Source organism: Aquarana catesbeiana, linkage group LG12, assembly GCF_042186555.1.
Source record: "Aquarana catesbeiana isolate 2022-GZ linkage group LG12, ASM4218655v1, whole genome shotgun sequence".
Taxonomy (NCBI): domain Eukaryota; kingdom Metazoa; phylum Chordata; class Amphibia; order Anura; family Ranidae; genus Aquarana; species Aquarana catesbeiana.
In genome coordinates this window covers 195,671,859-195,685,131 of record NC_133335.1, presented here as the reverse complement: position 1 = coordinate 195,685,131, position 13,273 = coordinate 195,671,859, and the positions used below count along the sequence as shown (strand labels likewise).

Here is a 13,273-nt window from a genome sequence, read left to right as displayed (position 1 = left end):
TTCAAAAAAGAAAAAAAAAATTCAGCGGAGTCCAACAAAGTTTAAAAATAAAGCTTGTTGTCCTTGTGTTAAAGTTTTGTGAATTGAGCCCATTATGTCCAAACAGCCAATCTTTGTACATATAGGGACAGAGCTGGATTTAAGTCGACTTGGAATGCTCAACAAACTAACAAGATTACGAGACTACCATTCCCGACATCTTATTCTCCAGATGCTAGATAACTGGTTGTCATCCTGACCCTCTGACTTTAAAGTGAAACTCCACTTTTGTTGAGAAAAAAAAAATCCCCTCTGAGTGATCTATGTACATTGCAGGGATTTTAACAAACTTTGTTGCCAATTTCTCCCTTTTGTTACTCTGAAGAAATAGCTGTTTGTTTGTCTGTGTCCATGTACAGAGTGAATTTACAATTATCAATCAGCCGCTGCACCTGCAGGGTTCTAATGAGGAAATTTGCAGGGTCTGGTGTGTCGGAGGAGAGAAGGTCATCTAGCCTATGGACGCACACATCTAGATTCCTAGCTATACATGTGGATGCCAGGGCTGGACCAAGAGAGAAGGCTGAAGCCTCCCAGGCTTTACGGAATAAAGCATCAGCTTTCCTATCTATCTGATCCTTAAGCACACCAGAGTCTTCAAATGAGAGAGCTGATTTTTTGGACACCCTTGACATAGGAGCATCAAGCCTGGGACATTTGAAAAACATTTCTTCAACGTCTGACTGAAAGGAAAACCTCCTCTTATGCCCTCTGGACTGGAACAACCTTCTCTCAGGTTCTTTCCATTCAGAAAGGACCATGTCCAGGGGCGGACTGATAACTCATGGGGCCCCCGGGCAATCAAAGATTATAGGGGCCCCCGGGCAATCAGAGATTATGGGGCCCCCGGGCAATCAGAGATTATGGGGCCACACAGTATACACACACACAGTATACACAGAGAGATGTAAAAAAAAAAAAAAACACAGATTTATACATGCTGTCCCTGGTTTTACTGAGGCTGGCAACCCTGATGGGGCCCCCTAGTGGCCCAGGGCCCTCGGGCAGTGCCCGAGTGGCTCAATGGTCAGTCCGCCCCTGACCATGTCCTTAAGCGACTGGTGTACAGGAAAAAACTTAGGCTTACACCCCTGAAGACCCCTGTACATTCTATCCTGAACCAACCAAGTCTGCTGTGGCGACTGAATCTGCTCAGAAGTACAAACTGCTTTCAACAGTTCCTCAATATCTTCAATTAGGAATAGATATCGGGCCGTGTTAACAGTCTCCTCAATTTCTGACGTGGACTCCTCGTCAGACGTAGAATCCGAGTTTTCCCCCTCCTCCGGGTCAGAGACCACCCATGAACTCACGGGTCTCTAACACTAAAGGATTTAGAGACCTCACCGAGAACGAAGGGACCTAGGACATTGTCACAGCTGTTGAAGTGGAAGGACCTAACCCTGCTAATCCATCATTAAAGGACTGGAAGGAAGAAACCACTTCTTTCATGGAAACCATTAATTCCTTTACAGTAGAAACAGAATCAGCCCCTGCCACTGAAGAAATACAAGTATCACACAGTAGTTTTCTACAGCTATCAGGAAGCTTAGATCTACAGTTCCCACATTTTCTCTTAATAGGCTTGTTAACCTAGGAGAGAAAAAATCAAAATAAGAAAGGCATATAAACTGACATTTTCTCTCTAAATCCACCCCTGACCCTAATAGCTCTCAATTAACTGTAGGAGAGGTACTAACCTTGGGGGTAGTACTGGACCCGGATGCAGTCGCTGGGTCAGTTTGAGCGGGTGCTCCATCCTCAGAGTGTCCTCAGTCTCCATAACGAGGAGGACTTGAGCCAGGCAGGAAAGCGATCTGTAGCTGCTGAACGCTGTCCGCTTGTAGTGCTGCAATCCTAGCAGCACATCCCCAGCAGCGCGACATACCGAGCCGGTCCTTTAAATGAAAATGACTCGGCGACCGGAAACGCGTCACGCAACTTCCGGTTCCAACACCATCTTGCCGCGTCGCCGGAAGTGCGTCATCCAATGCTATCTTGGTACACTCCAAAGGAGAAGTACACAAGGGAAGCGCTCCTCCGCTTCCCCAGGTACTCAGATGTCGGACAACCACGCTGGGGGGTGGCAGTTGCAAATGTCTCCACAAAGGCAAGTAGCCAACAAAGGGGGAGGGGGGGGGTTTCAGACTGCAAAAGCAGCAAATACTGCAGACACGGCCACAACCGGTCTGAGTACTACTGAAAAAAGGGGGGTCCGCTAACCACAGACCTAATCATCTCTCAAGTAGCTGTCCTGGAAGATGAAGGGGGGAAAACTTCTATATATTTACTGGCCAGTCACAATTTATCAACAATCATGGAGTATGAAGAGTGACTTTAATCAGATTATATGTAGGTAAACCCTCAAACCAGACCCTCAGTAAATTTTCATGACAGGTGGAAATTTGATTGAGCATGGCTAGCTTTTATATGGCCATACACAGAGATCTGACTCCTGGATTAGCCCTCACTGGACAGACATCCATTATTCATTGCATCTCAAGCAGCACCATATGGCACAAGGTTACCTCTATTCATTTTTAATATATCAGTTGGACAAAACTTTCCAGGCAGCTTGATTCCTTATAGCCCTGAGATCAGTCTCCGAAGGGCTCATGGGGCATTTTAATTATGTAAATTCTGCACAGCTGTTAAGCTGGTCAAAAGCCTTAAGGGCCATACACACTGGCCTGAATATTGGGCGGCATCAGCCGGTTCAATAGAAGCCGGCCAACATTCGGCCCATGTGTATGGCAGCTGGTCTGATAAAGGGGTAGTACCGAAAAAGGCCTGCTGATCGGCATCGGATCAGCACTCTCAGCCAATGGCTGAGAGCACCGACTGGTGTGTTCTGGCGAGGGGGCCGTCCCCCTGTCAGAACACAATAGCTCAGCGGGTGAGATCATTGTACTAACATTGCATAGTTAGAACAGCAGCTCCTCCCAAGCTCTTCAGTTTTTGTTGTTATTTTCTGCTCACTGGGATGAATGAAAAAAAACGAATATGCCCCGTACACACGGTCGGATTTTCCGACGGAAAATGTTCGATGGGAGCTTGCTGTCGGAAATTCCGACCGTGTGTAGGCTCCATCGGACATTTTCCATCGGAATTTCTGTCACACAAAATTTGAGATCTGGATCTCAAATTTTCCGACAACAAAATCCGCTGTAAATTCTGATCGTGTGTAGACAATTCCGACGCACAAAGTTCCACGCATGCTCGGAATCAAGCAGAAGAGCCGCACTGGCTATTGAACTTCATTTTTCTCGGCTCGTCATACGTGTTGTACGTCACCGCGTTCTTGAGTGACCGTGTGTATGCAAGACAAGTTTGAGCCAACATCCGTCGGAAAAAAATCCATGATTTTGTTGTCGGAATGTCCGATCGTGTGTATGGGGCAATAGAGTGTACTATTATCTGATTGTACAATCTCCATGCAATCTCTTTAAAATGTACCAACAACTTAACAAGGGGTGACCAAAACAGTCTATGCGATGAATATCCAATCAGGAAGGCTCTCATGTTATATAGTAAACCTAAAGGAGGTTGCATGGATTGCAACAGCAATGCCAGCTCTAAACCTCAGTATCCGCTTAGAGGGGTGTACAGCCTATATAACACCCAACTGCTGGAACTATCCTGTTTGCTCCCATCAGCAGTACAAATACCATGACATAAGGTTATAGGCCAGATGTTCTTTGCGAGATATTTAGGATGAGTTACTGAAGGGAAATAGACTGTGCATTCTTCAAGGGCATTTGCTCCAGAACTTTGTAAATGAGAGGAAGCTCTGCGGACACCCATTATCCAATCACATGCAAGCAAAAATGCTGGTTTTTTTTTGTTTTTTTAATTTTCCTTGCATGTGATTAGGTATTCTTTGCAAAGTGAAGTTTCATCTCATTTACTAAGCTCTGGAGAAAATGTCCTTGCAGTCATGAGTCATCTACTCATAGTCATAGGCGTGTGCAGGGGGTGTGCCAGGTGTGCCTGGGCACACCCTAATCACTATGTGCTGTGCCAATTCCCTCTACTGCCTGGGTTCCCCCCGCCCTGCAGTGCTGCTGGCTTCCCGTCTCCCAGAGCACTTCCCATTCATTCACTGCCCTGTGCAACTGAGGCTGCAGAGAAAGGCATGTGTGTTTGTGCTTTGGGGTGCATACCCTAATGCAATAGTCTGCGCACACCTATGCTCATAGTTCACTCTATACAATCAAGCCTAATACAAAGATATGGTTGCACATTTGCACCAAACACCTTAAAGCGGAACTAAAGTCTCCATTGTTATCTGTTCAATGGTCTGGCATCTTCTCCTGGGTGCCAGTCTTCGGGCCTCTTTATTGACCAGTTGGGGATGATGTCACACATGTGCAGGAGGCCGTAATCCTGGCACTCGGAGATCGGCCGGGCACTGTAAGCTGGGCTGCGCCTGCCTGATCGCAGTTTTTTTACAGCAGGAGTTTTGTTTCCGCTTTAAGACATATGTACAAAAGCATGAGCAAAGCTATGTAAATTAGCCCCCCTGAAGTTGCTACAATGCCCCAAACATTTGCCACCTTCGACTGCTGCGATCTTTGGCTGCAAAAAGTATTGTAGCTGCTTTCAGCAACAGGTGCATTTTATTAATAGAGCAAATATTTCTCTGGAAATGTGTTTATATTGGGACTTGTCCTGTGTACCTTTAGCATTATACAAATGACTTCATTGGTATCAAACATAAACAACAATTTTCAAGGGTGTCTGATGGAAATACTTTTAATCATTTGCCACCCACACATATAAAAAGTATGTGCAAAGTTCAAATCTTGGTTGCAATGGCAAAAACTTTGTCTTCTCCATGGCCTGTTTATGATCAGCAGAGATACAAAGTATCAACAAAAGAGACACCAACAAGGAACAACCTGTAGCCACACAAATGTTGCAAAATTTGCATCTCATCAGAGGCCGTAGAGTAACATGTACTTAAAGTTGAACATCCGATTGCCACATCTACAGGACTGAATATTTGTCCTATGTGTGAAGAGGATTAGAAGTTAACACCTTCAGGCCTGGTTCACACTAATGCGGCAAGCCCTTTGGAGCACATGTCGCATCAGAAGTCGCACCCCATACAGTGCAATGGAACCATTGTAATCGGTGCGACTTGAGTTGCTCCGACATAGAAAAAGGTTCCTGCACTAATTTTAATCAACTTTGGTCCGACTTCCATTAACTTCTGGTAAAGAAGTCGCATGCAAGTTGTGGAATTGGCTTCAATGTCGCACAACTTTGAAGCCACATCAGAGTGAACTGGGGCTAAGGCCCTATTCACACCTGAGTGATCAGAAGCATCAATATCTCCTTACCTACAGGTAAGCCTATATTAAGGCTTACCTGTAGGTGCTTGAAATATCTCCTAAACCTCCACGGTTTAGGAGATATTTACTAAAAAGACGATCGCCGATGACTACGGCGCATGCGCCCTTTAGAAAGGGCACATCGTGCCGTTTCCTTTTGGGGTCATGCCGTGACTGACGGCGCTTGCGCGGGAGTGACGTCACGCGACTCCGGCCAGTCACAGAGCCAGAGTTCACCGCCCCGGAAGGAAGGAAGAGGGGCGAAGATTGAAGCTCCCTGCTCATGGGGACAATGGCGACAGCGCGGGCTTCTGTGTCAGGTAAGTGACATATAATGGGCTACTATGCGATGCATAGCAGCCCATTGCGCTTTACCTTTGCAGAGAAATAAAGAGGAAGTAAAACCCACCAGGGTTTACTTCCTCTTTAAAGTGTTACTAAACCCACAGCAGCAAAATCATTCTATAGGTAGTAAATCATGCTTGTTATACTCAACGTTGAACCTAAGGGGTTAATACTCTACATTGTGTAAAAAAGGATGTTTTTATCCTGTCTTCTCTGTTCCTCCCCTTCTTCCACAATCCCCAATCTATCTGCTGACAAAACAGAGGCAAAGGGATAAGCTGCACATGCTCAGTTTGGTGTGTATTGCTGGAGAGTTTTTTTCTTCCTGGGAGGGTGCATGTGATCAGCACAGGGCCAATCAGCACTGTCCAGACAGAGGGTTAGGGGTCCTGCAGCCTCATAGGACAGTCAGAGGATGAAAACTCCTCCTACAAGCTTTAATGAGACACTGATAGACGTCACAAGATTGCTATATACTGCTGATGAAAAAAAAGTATTTAGCAGTTTATATTTTCTAAAATAATTGCATTTCCATGTTCTGTGTATTGTGGGAGATCAGATATAGTGAATGCAGAGTGCTGGGTTTAGTAACACTTTAAACTTTCGACACTAGGATTTAGAATCATATTCAAGGATTTCCATTATATTCAGTGGTGCCCATTCACACCTGAGGGCAGCGTCACCTGAAGCTCTCTGGTCGAAAAAGGACACATTTGTTTTGACCCCACTAGATTTCAATAGGAGAGCCTGAAAAAAATTTTTTTTTGTGCATTTCCTTGCCTATTAACTAGCTTCTCATTACCTAAAAATAATAATAATAATAATAATAATAATAATAATAATAAATAATAATAATAAAAAAGGTCAAAAACACCAGTACAAATGCTAAAAAAAAAAAAAAAGTATGAAAAACGACCAAAGACACTCAGCCCAAGTGTGAATGGAGCCTTATATAGTGGAGCATGGGGATAGCAGTCAAAGCTTTATCGCCTGTATGTGATCAGCAGAGATACAATGTATCAAAAATAGAGATGCCAGCAAGGAACAACCTGTAGCCTCTCAAGTGTTGCAGACTTTTTGTCTTGTCAGAGGCTACAATGAAAAGCTACAGAGCTACAATGTCAACGTCTGATCGCCATTTCTATAGGATAGAATATTCGAATTGCAATGTGTGAAAAGTCTGTAAGGTAAACACCTTAAAGTGGTTGTAAACCCTTCCATATACCAAGTGAAGTGACTGGTCTCAGGTGATACACAGAGATAAAACAAATCCTACTACATAAGTTGTACCTGCAGTCCTCTCTTCTCTACATCTCTTCAAAGTGCTAAATTTATAAGCTCGTCTGAGAGTTCAGAAAAAAGGGGGAGGAAAACTGAACTTCCACTCTGCAGAGCTCAGCGAGGAGAGCTCTGAGAGCTGATTGGAGGGAAATGACGCACCACCTTCACACAGCACAAAGGAACAGAGCTAAGGCTGTCAATCAGTTGGAGGTCCCTCCCCATCACCATTTTTTTCCCTTCCCACCGGGAGACCCAAGCAACCAGCCGGCGAATCCACTGGCAGGCCGCACAGCGAAGCAAAGTCGGGATCAGCTTTATTCGGCTGTTTCTAACAGTAAACCTGAAGAGGTAAACAGTAAACCTGAAGCGATGACATGACATCACTTACGGTTTACACGGAAACCATTGGTTGCAGTTTTTAAAAATTAGAAGCATTCAAAAACACCAATTTTTGAATGCTTTTAAGTGCAAAGGAGGGATTTGAGGTCTTTTAGACCTCAGATCTCTCCATAAAGAGGACCTGTCACATGCCTATTGCTGTCTACAAGGATGTTTACATTCCTTGTGACAGCAATAAAAGTGATAAAAAAAAAAAAAAGAAAGCAAGAGTGTAAAAATAAAATAAATTCATAATTAAAAAAAAAAAAAAAAAAACAATTAAAGTGCCCTTTTCCTTCCTGCTCGCACGCAAAGGAGAAAGCACGTGTCGGTCCCGCATGCACACAAACAGTGAATGTCCCACACATGTGAGGTATCACCGTGAACGTAAGATCATGGGCAGTAATTCTAGCACTAGACCTTCTCTGTACATCTAAATTGGTAAAATGTGAAGGCTTTTAAAGTGTCACCTATGGATAGTAAAATCTACATTGTTTGTTGCCGCTGCACGGGTGTGCGCAATTTTAAAGCGGCTGGGATGGGACAAATTTAGATGGGGGGGGGGAGCACACAATTTTAGTCCTGCCCATGGCAGCACAAAACCAAAATACACCACTGGCAATGGGAGTAAAAGGCCCTGGGCTCAGAGGAAAGGGCCAGAGGACCAATGGAAAGGGCCCTGGGACAGATGGAAAGGGCCCCGGCAGTCAGGGGGGCCCTTAAACCTTAATGGTTTCTTGCACTGGGGCCCTGAAGCTAATTATTATGCCTCTGACCTGCAGCCTCACAAGTGTTGCGGAATTTGCATCTTGTCAGAGGCCACCATGAAAAGCTACAGAAAACGTATAGAGTGCCATGTTCCTCAAGTTAAACCTCAGATCACCACATCTGTAGAATAGAATATCTGTGCCGCAATGTGTGAATAGGATGAAAAGTGAACACCTTTATACAACAGATCAGCAGGAATATCGGTCACAACATTGTCCCCTCCGTAGCCTATAAATAATCAGCAGAGATACAAAGTATCAAGAATAAAGACGCCAACATGGAACCACCTGCAGTCACACAAGTGTTGCAGAATTTTCATTCTGTCGCAGGCCACCATGAAAAGCTACAAAGTGACATGTCCCCCGGGTTGAACCTCAGATCACCACATCTATACGATAGAATATCCGTGTTGCAATGTGTGAATAGGATGAAAGGTACAAAAAAGAAAGGAGGGTGCACCGACCTAGTGCATTTCCAATGGTAGAATTTTATTAAAAGCATAAAAACAATGTTTATACTCACAAACGAGTATGTAAATGAGGCTTGTCAATTGGTGAGACTGCGTCTCTAAACACCGGCAAACCGGACCTGATGTTGAGGGGATCAGACGATATCCCAAATGGCTTATATTGGTCAAAACATTGTCCCTTACGTAGCCTATATAGGATCAGCATAGATACAATGAAACCAGGAACAACCTGTAGTCACACAAGTGCTGCAAGTGAACTTGTGTTTCATCAGAGGCCACCATGAAAAGCAAAAATTACATGTCCTTCGGGTTGAACCACAGATCGCCATATCTATACGATAGAATGTCCGAGTTGCAATGCCTGAATAGGATGAAAGGTAAACACCTATATTTAGCAGGGTAGTGGGGAAATTGGTCAAAACATTGTCCCTTCCGTAGCATTATATATATATATATATAAAACAACCTGTAGTCATACAAGTGTTGCAGAACTTGCGGAACAGCAGGGATATCGGGCAAAACATTGTCCCCTCTGCAACCTATACGTGATCAGCAGAGATACAAAGCATCAAGAATAAAGGCACCAACGTGGAACCACCTGCAGAATTTTCATCTTGTCAGAGGCCACCCCAGGTTGAACATCTGATCATCAGGTCTATACGATAGAATATCTGTGTTGCAATGTGTGAATAGGATGAAAGGTAAACACCTATATTTAGCAAAGCAGTGGAGATATCGGTAAAAACGTTGTCGCCTCTATAGCCTATATATGATCAGCATAGCTACAATGGAAACAGGAACAACCTGTAGTCACACAAGTGTTGCAGAACTTGTGTTTCATCAGAGGCCACCATGAAAAGCTACAGTGACATGTCCTCCAGGTTGAACATCTGATCACCACATCTATAGGATAGAATATCTGTGTTGCAACGCAAGGACGAAAGGAAAACATCTTTATATAGCGGAACAGCAGGGATATCGGGCAAAACATTGTCCCCTCTGCAACCTATACATGATCAGCAGAGATACAAAGCATCAAGAATAAAGGCACCAACGTGGAACCACCTGCAGAATTTTCATCTTGTCAGAGGCCACCCCAGGTTGAACATCTGATCATCAGGTCTATACGATAGAATATCTGTGTTGCAATGTGTGAATAGGATGAAAGGTAAACACCTATATTTAGCAAAGCAGTGGAGATATCGGTAAAAACGTTGTCGCCTCCATAGCCTATATATGATCAGCATAGCTACAATGGAAACAGGAACAACCTGTAGTCACACAAGTGTTGCAGAACTTGTGTTTCATCAGAGGCCACCATGAAAAGCTACAGTGACATGTCCTCCAGGTTGAACATCTGATCACCACATCTATAGTATAGAATATCCGTGTTGCAACGCAATGATGAAAGGTAAACACCTTTATATAGCGAAGCAGCGGGGATATTCTCATTACGTCCTTGCAGTTCAACAGAGGACAGTCTGAGAAAGCGTGACGCTCAATGTCATATGCAAATCAGCCCCACGTCACCGGGTGCATCCATGTGAAAAATAAAACGGGTGAAATTTCTGCACACTATGAGACTTAACATGGCATATTTAGAATGACTGTGTACGCTAATGGAGCAGCCAGTAAATACGTCCCTGGCAGGTCTCACCACTGCTTCGTCTTATGGTTACCTACAAAATATCCGGTTATTCCGTATTCCCAGGCTCCTCCCACTGATCTCCTGCGCCGTTCCACATAAGTTTTTTTTTTCCCCTTTAACACTCTTTAGAGCTTAAAGGCACATTTCCAAGAAGGGATTAATCTTTCATGATGAAACTCCAAATATAAAGATAAGTGCAGTTCATTAAATCTGACCTAAATATTTTATCAGTCACAGATCCTAATAATTAAATGGCACATAGTCATCTAAGTGAAAGAGCACAATAAGGGGACAGCCTAGGGCCAGAGGATATTAACCCCTAAGTCACCAGCAAGCCTTCTACAGCAAGCGTACGTCTTGACGTCTTGACGAATCTGTGCTGACTTACTAGGCTCGGACCGCCATCCCCACACAAGACACCTGACAATAATTCCCATTTCCATAGAAGGACTAAAAATTCAAGCACAATTCCCCTGCAGAGGACACCCCACCCCCTGCATAGAGCATCCCAGCTTTCAGCAGACACGGGATTATGGATTTGCATATTGACAGAGCAAGCTAGGCAGAAGGAGGGGGGGGGGGGGGGGGGGGCAGGGACGGTTATTAACACATCAACCCAATAAGTTATCGTCTATATGAAATCACAAGCTGGTCACCTCCTCCCCCCCCCTCCTTCTGCATTATAGAGGGGCCTAATAGGAGGAGGGGATCAGTGACAAGGGAGCGGGATACACAGAACTCACTCAGGGAGAAGGAGGAGAAACCAGGAGGAGGAGGGGGGGAGGGAGAGGTACAGATGGAGGAACGAAGATGAAGAACTACACAGGGAAGAGAGGACAGGAAGAGACAGCAGGACCAGGATATGGAGAAGGAAAACAAGGGAGGCAGCACAGAGATCTGCCAAGAGGACAACAAACGCTGGTCATCAAGGATAGGAAGTTCAATACAAACAGAACAAAAAAAAAAAAACAAAATTAACAAAAATAAATAACAAAAAAAAAAAGACTCAAAGTCAACTAGAAGATCTGTAGTCACTGGACATGAATAGAACACTAATTAACTCTAAGTGATTAAGGCAGATGTGAAATCAATTTTTAATAAAACAAAGATGATAAAAAGGGGGTTATGTACTAAAACTACACGGTGCAAAATCAGGTGCAGTTCAGCATAGAAACCAATCAGTTTCCAGGTTTTATTGTCAAAGCCTAAATTGAACAAGCTGAAGTTAGAAGCTGATTGGCTACCATGCACATCTGCACCAGATTCTGAGTGCACCAGTTTTAGTAAATCTCCCCCAAAGTGTCCCCATGTATTTCCCTTCTTCTGTAATACAGGAAGGATGTACAACCTGTCCCCATAGGTATGTCCCCATAGGTATGCATAGGTATACAGAAAGAATATACATGATTACTACCTGTCCCCATGTATAAGGGACAATTATGGGGACACAAGTGATCTCTTTTTTAGTAATCGTGATGTCATGGTTTCCCCTGTATCTTCTTTATTTTAAAAACATGATTGCCCTGTGTCCCCTTGTATACAGGATATACACGGGGACACAGTTTATTATCACTGACATTTAGCAATTGTGATATCATTGTGTCCCCATGTATATATATGTTTAATAATGAAGGATATAATTACTGTGTCCCTATGTATACAGGACAAACATGGGGACACAGTTTGTTACCTGATTTTTAGCAATTGTGGTGCCCTAGTTGTCCCCATGTATATCCCTTTATCCTCCTTATTAGGATTACTATGTGTCCCTTTGCATACAAGACATATATGGGGGACACAGTTTGTTATCACTGATGCCATGGTGTCCCCATGCATATCCGCCTATCCTTAATAATAAAGAAAGGATATACATAGGGACACAATTGTGACCTGTATAAGGGATATACATGGGGCCATCTTGTTATCTTTGTCATCATGTCCCCATGTATATCCGTTATACATGGGGACACAGTAATCGCCCCTCCTCCTCCCTCTTGTATATCCGTTCTGTGTTGTCTTGGAGCCTACACAAAGCCTGGATCATCCTATGGATACAAAGACACCTCTTCTGTCCACCCCTCCCCCGCACTGGCCATCCACCATCACCTATGACATTTGTCCCCAGCCGCTGACATCATAGAGCAGGGGGGTGATGACAGCCTGCCATTATAGTATGTAGAGTGTAGGATGGTGTCTGATCCTGGACAGGTCCAGTGACCTCCAGATTGGGGGAGGGGGGGAGCTGTGACCTCCAGGCTGGTGTGATGGCAGGGGGGGGGGGGGGGTCACAGCTCTCCAGGGGGACAAGACTTATTCACCATGGATAGTTAACCATTGTCCTGCTGGACACAACAAAGAGCAGCCACCCCTGAGCCCTGTGATAGAAGGAATGCAGTGTACAGGTCATAGAGAGAAGAGGAAGGCTGGAGGTGCATTACCTTACCGTGCAGCAGAGGATACAGAGCGAGCCTGTCCTAGAGTCGCTATACAGAAGCCCGGCTTGAGGTAGGTGCAGAGTGCGGGGTACGGCTCAGCCTCTGCCGGCTCATCTCACTGCTCAACAATCAGCCTTCAACAGCTGACGGCTACGTCACCCGACCACTCCCCCGCCCGTGGCGTCACCTTCTGCAGTGTAAATTGTTGAAAGAGGGGGCGGGGCTAGGGCTGAAAAGAGCTGGTATTGTAATCCCGGGTGACGTCATTGGGGGGGGGCGTCCACTACACTTTGTATGATCCCATAGAATCCAATGTAGACCTATATAATCCAATGTACACCTATACAATCCAATATACACCTATACAAGCCACTGTACTCCTGTACAATCCAATGTACACCTATACAATCCACTATACACCTATACAAGCCACTATACACATATACAATCCAATGTAAACCTATACAAGCCACTGTACTCCTATATAACCGAATGTACACCTATACAATCCACTGTACTCCTATAGAATCCAATGTACACCTATACAATCCACTGTACACCTATACAATCCAAT

The 13,273-nt window shown here is 44.5% G+C and overlaps 1 protein-coding gene across 2 annotated transcripts in view; it reads right to left on the bottom strand.

Moving 5' to 3' along the window:
- Positions 1–12,902, bottom strand: part of TP53INP2 (tumor protein p53 inducible nuclear protein 2) — a 46,439-nt gene extending 33,537 nt beyond the window's left edge. Inside the window, exon 1 of one of the 2 annotated variants that reach the window (XM_073606374.1) lies at positions 12,703–12,902. The gene's annotated coding sequence lies outside the window, so the exon portion shown is untranslated. The remainder of the gene's footprint in view (positions 1–12,702) is intronic. The other variant, XM_073606375.1, reaches the window with a different exon arrangement.
- Between the last annotated feature and the right edge of the window lie 371 nt (positions 12,903–13,273).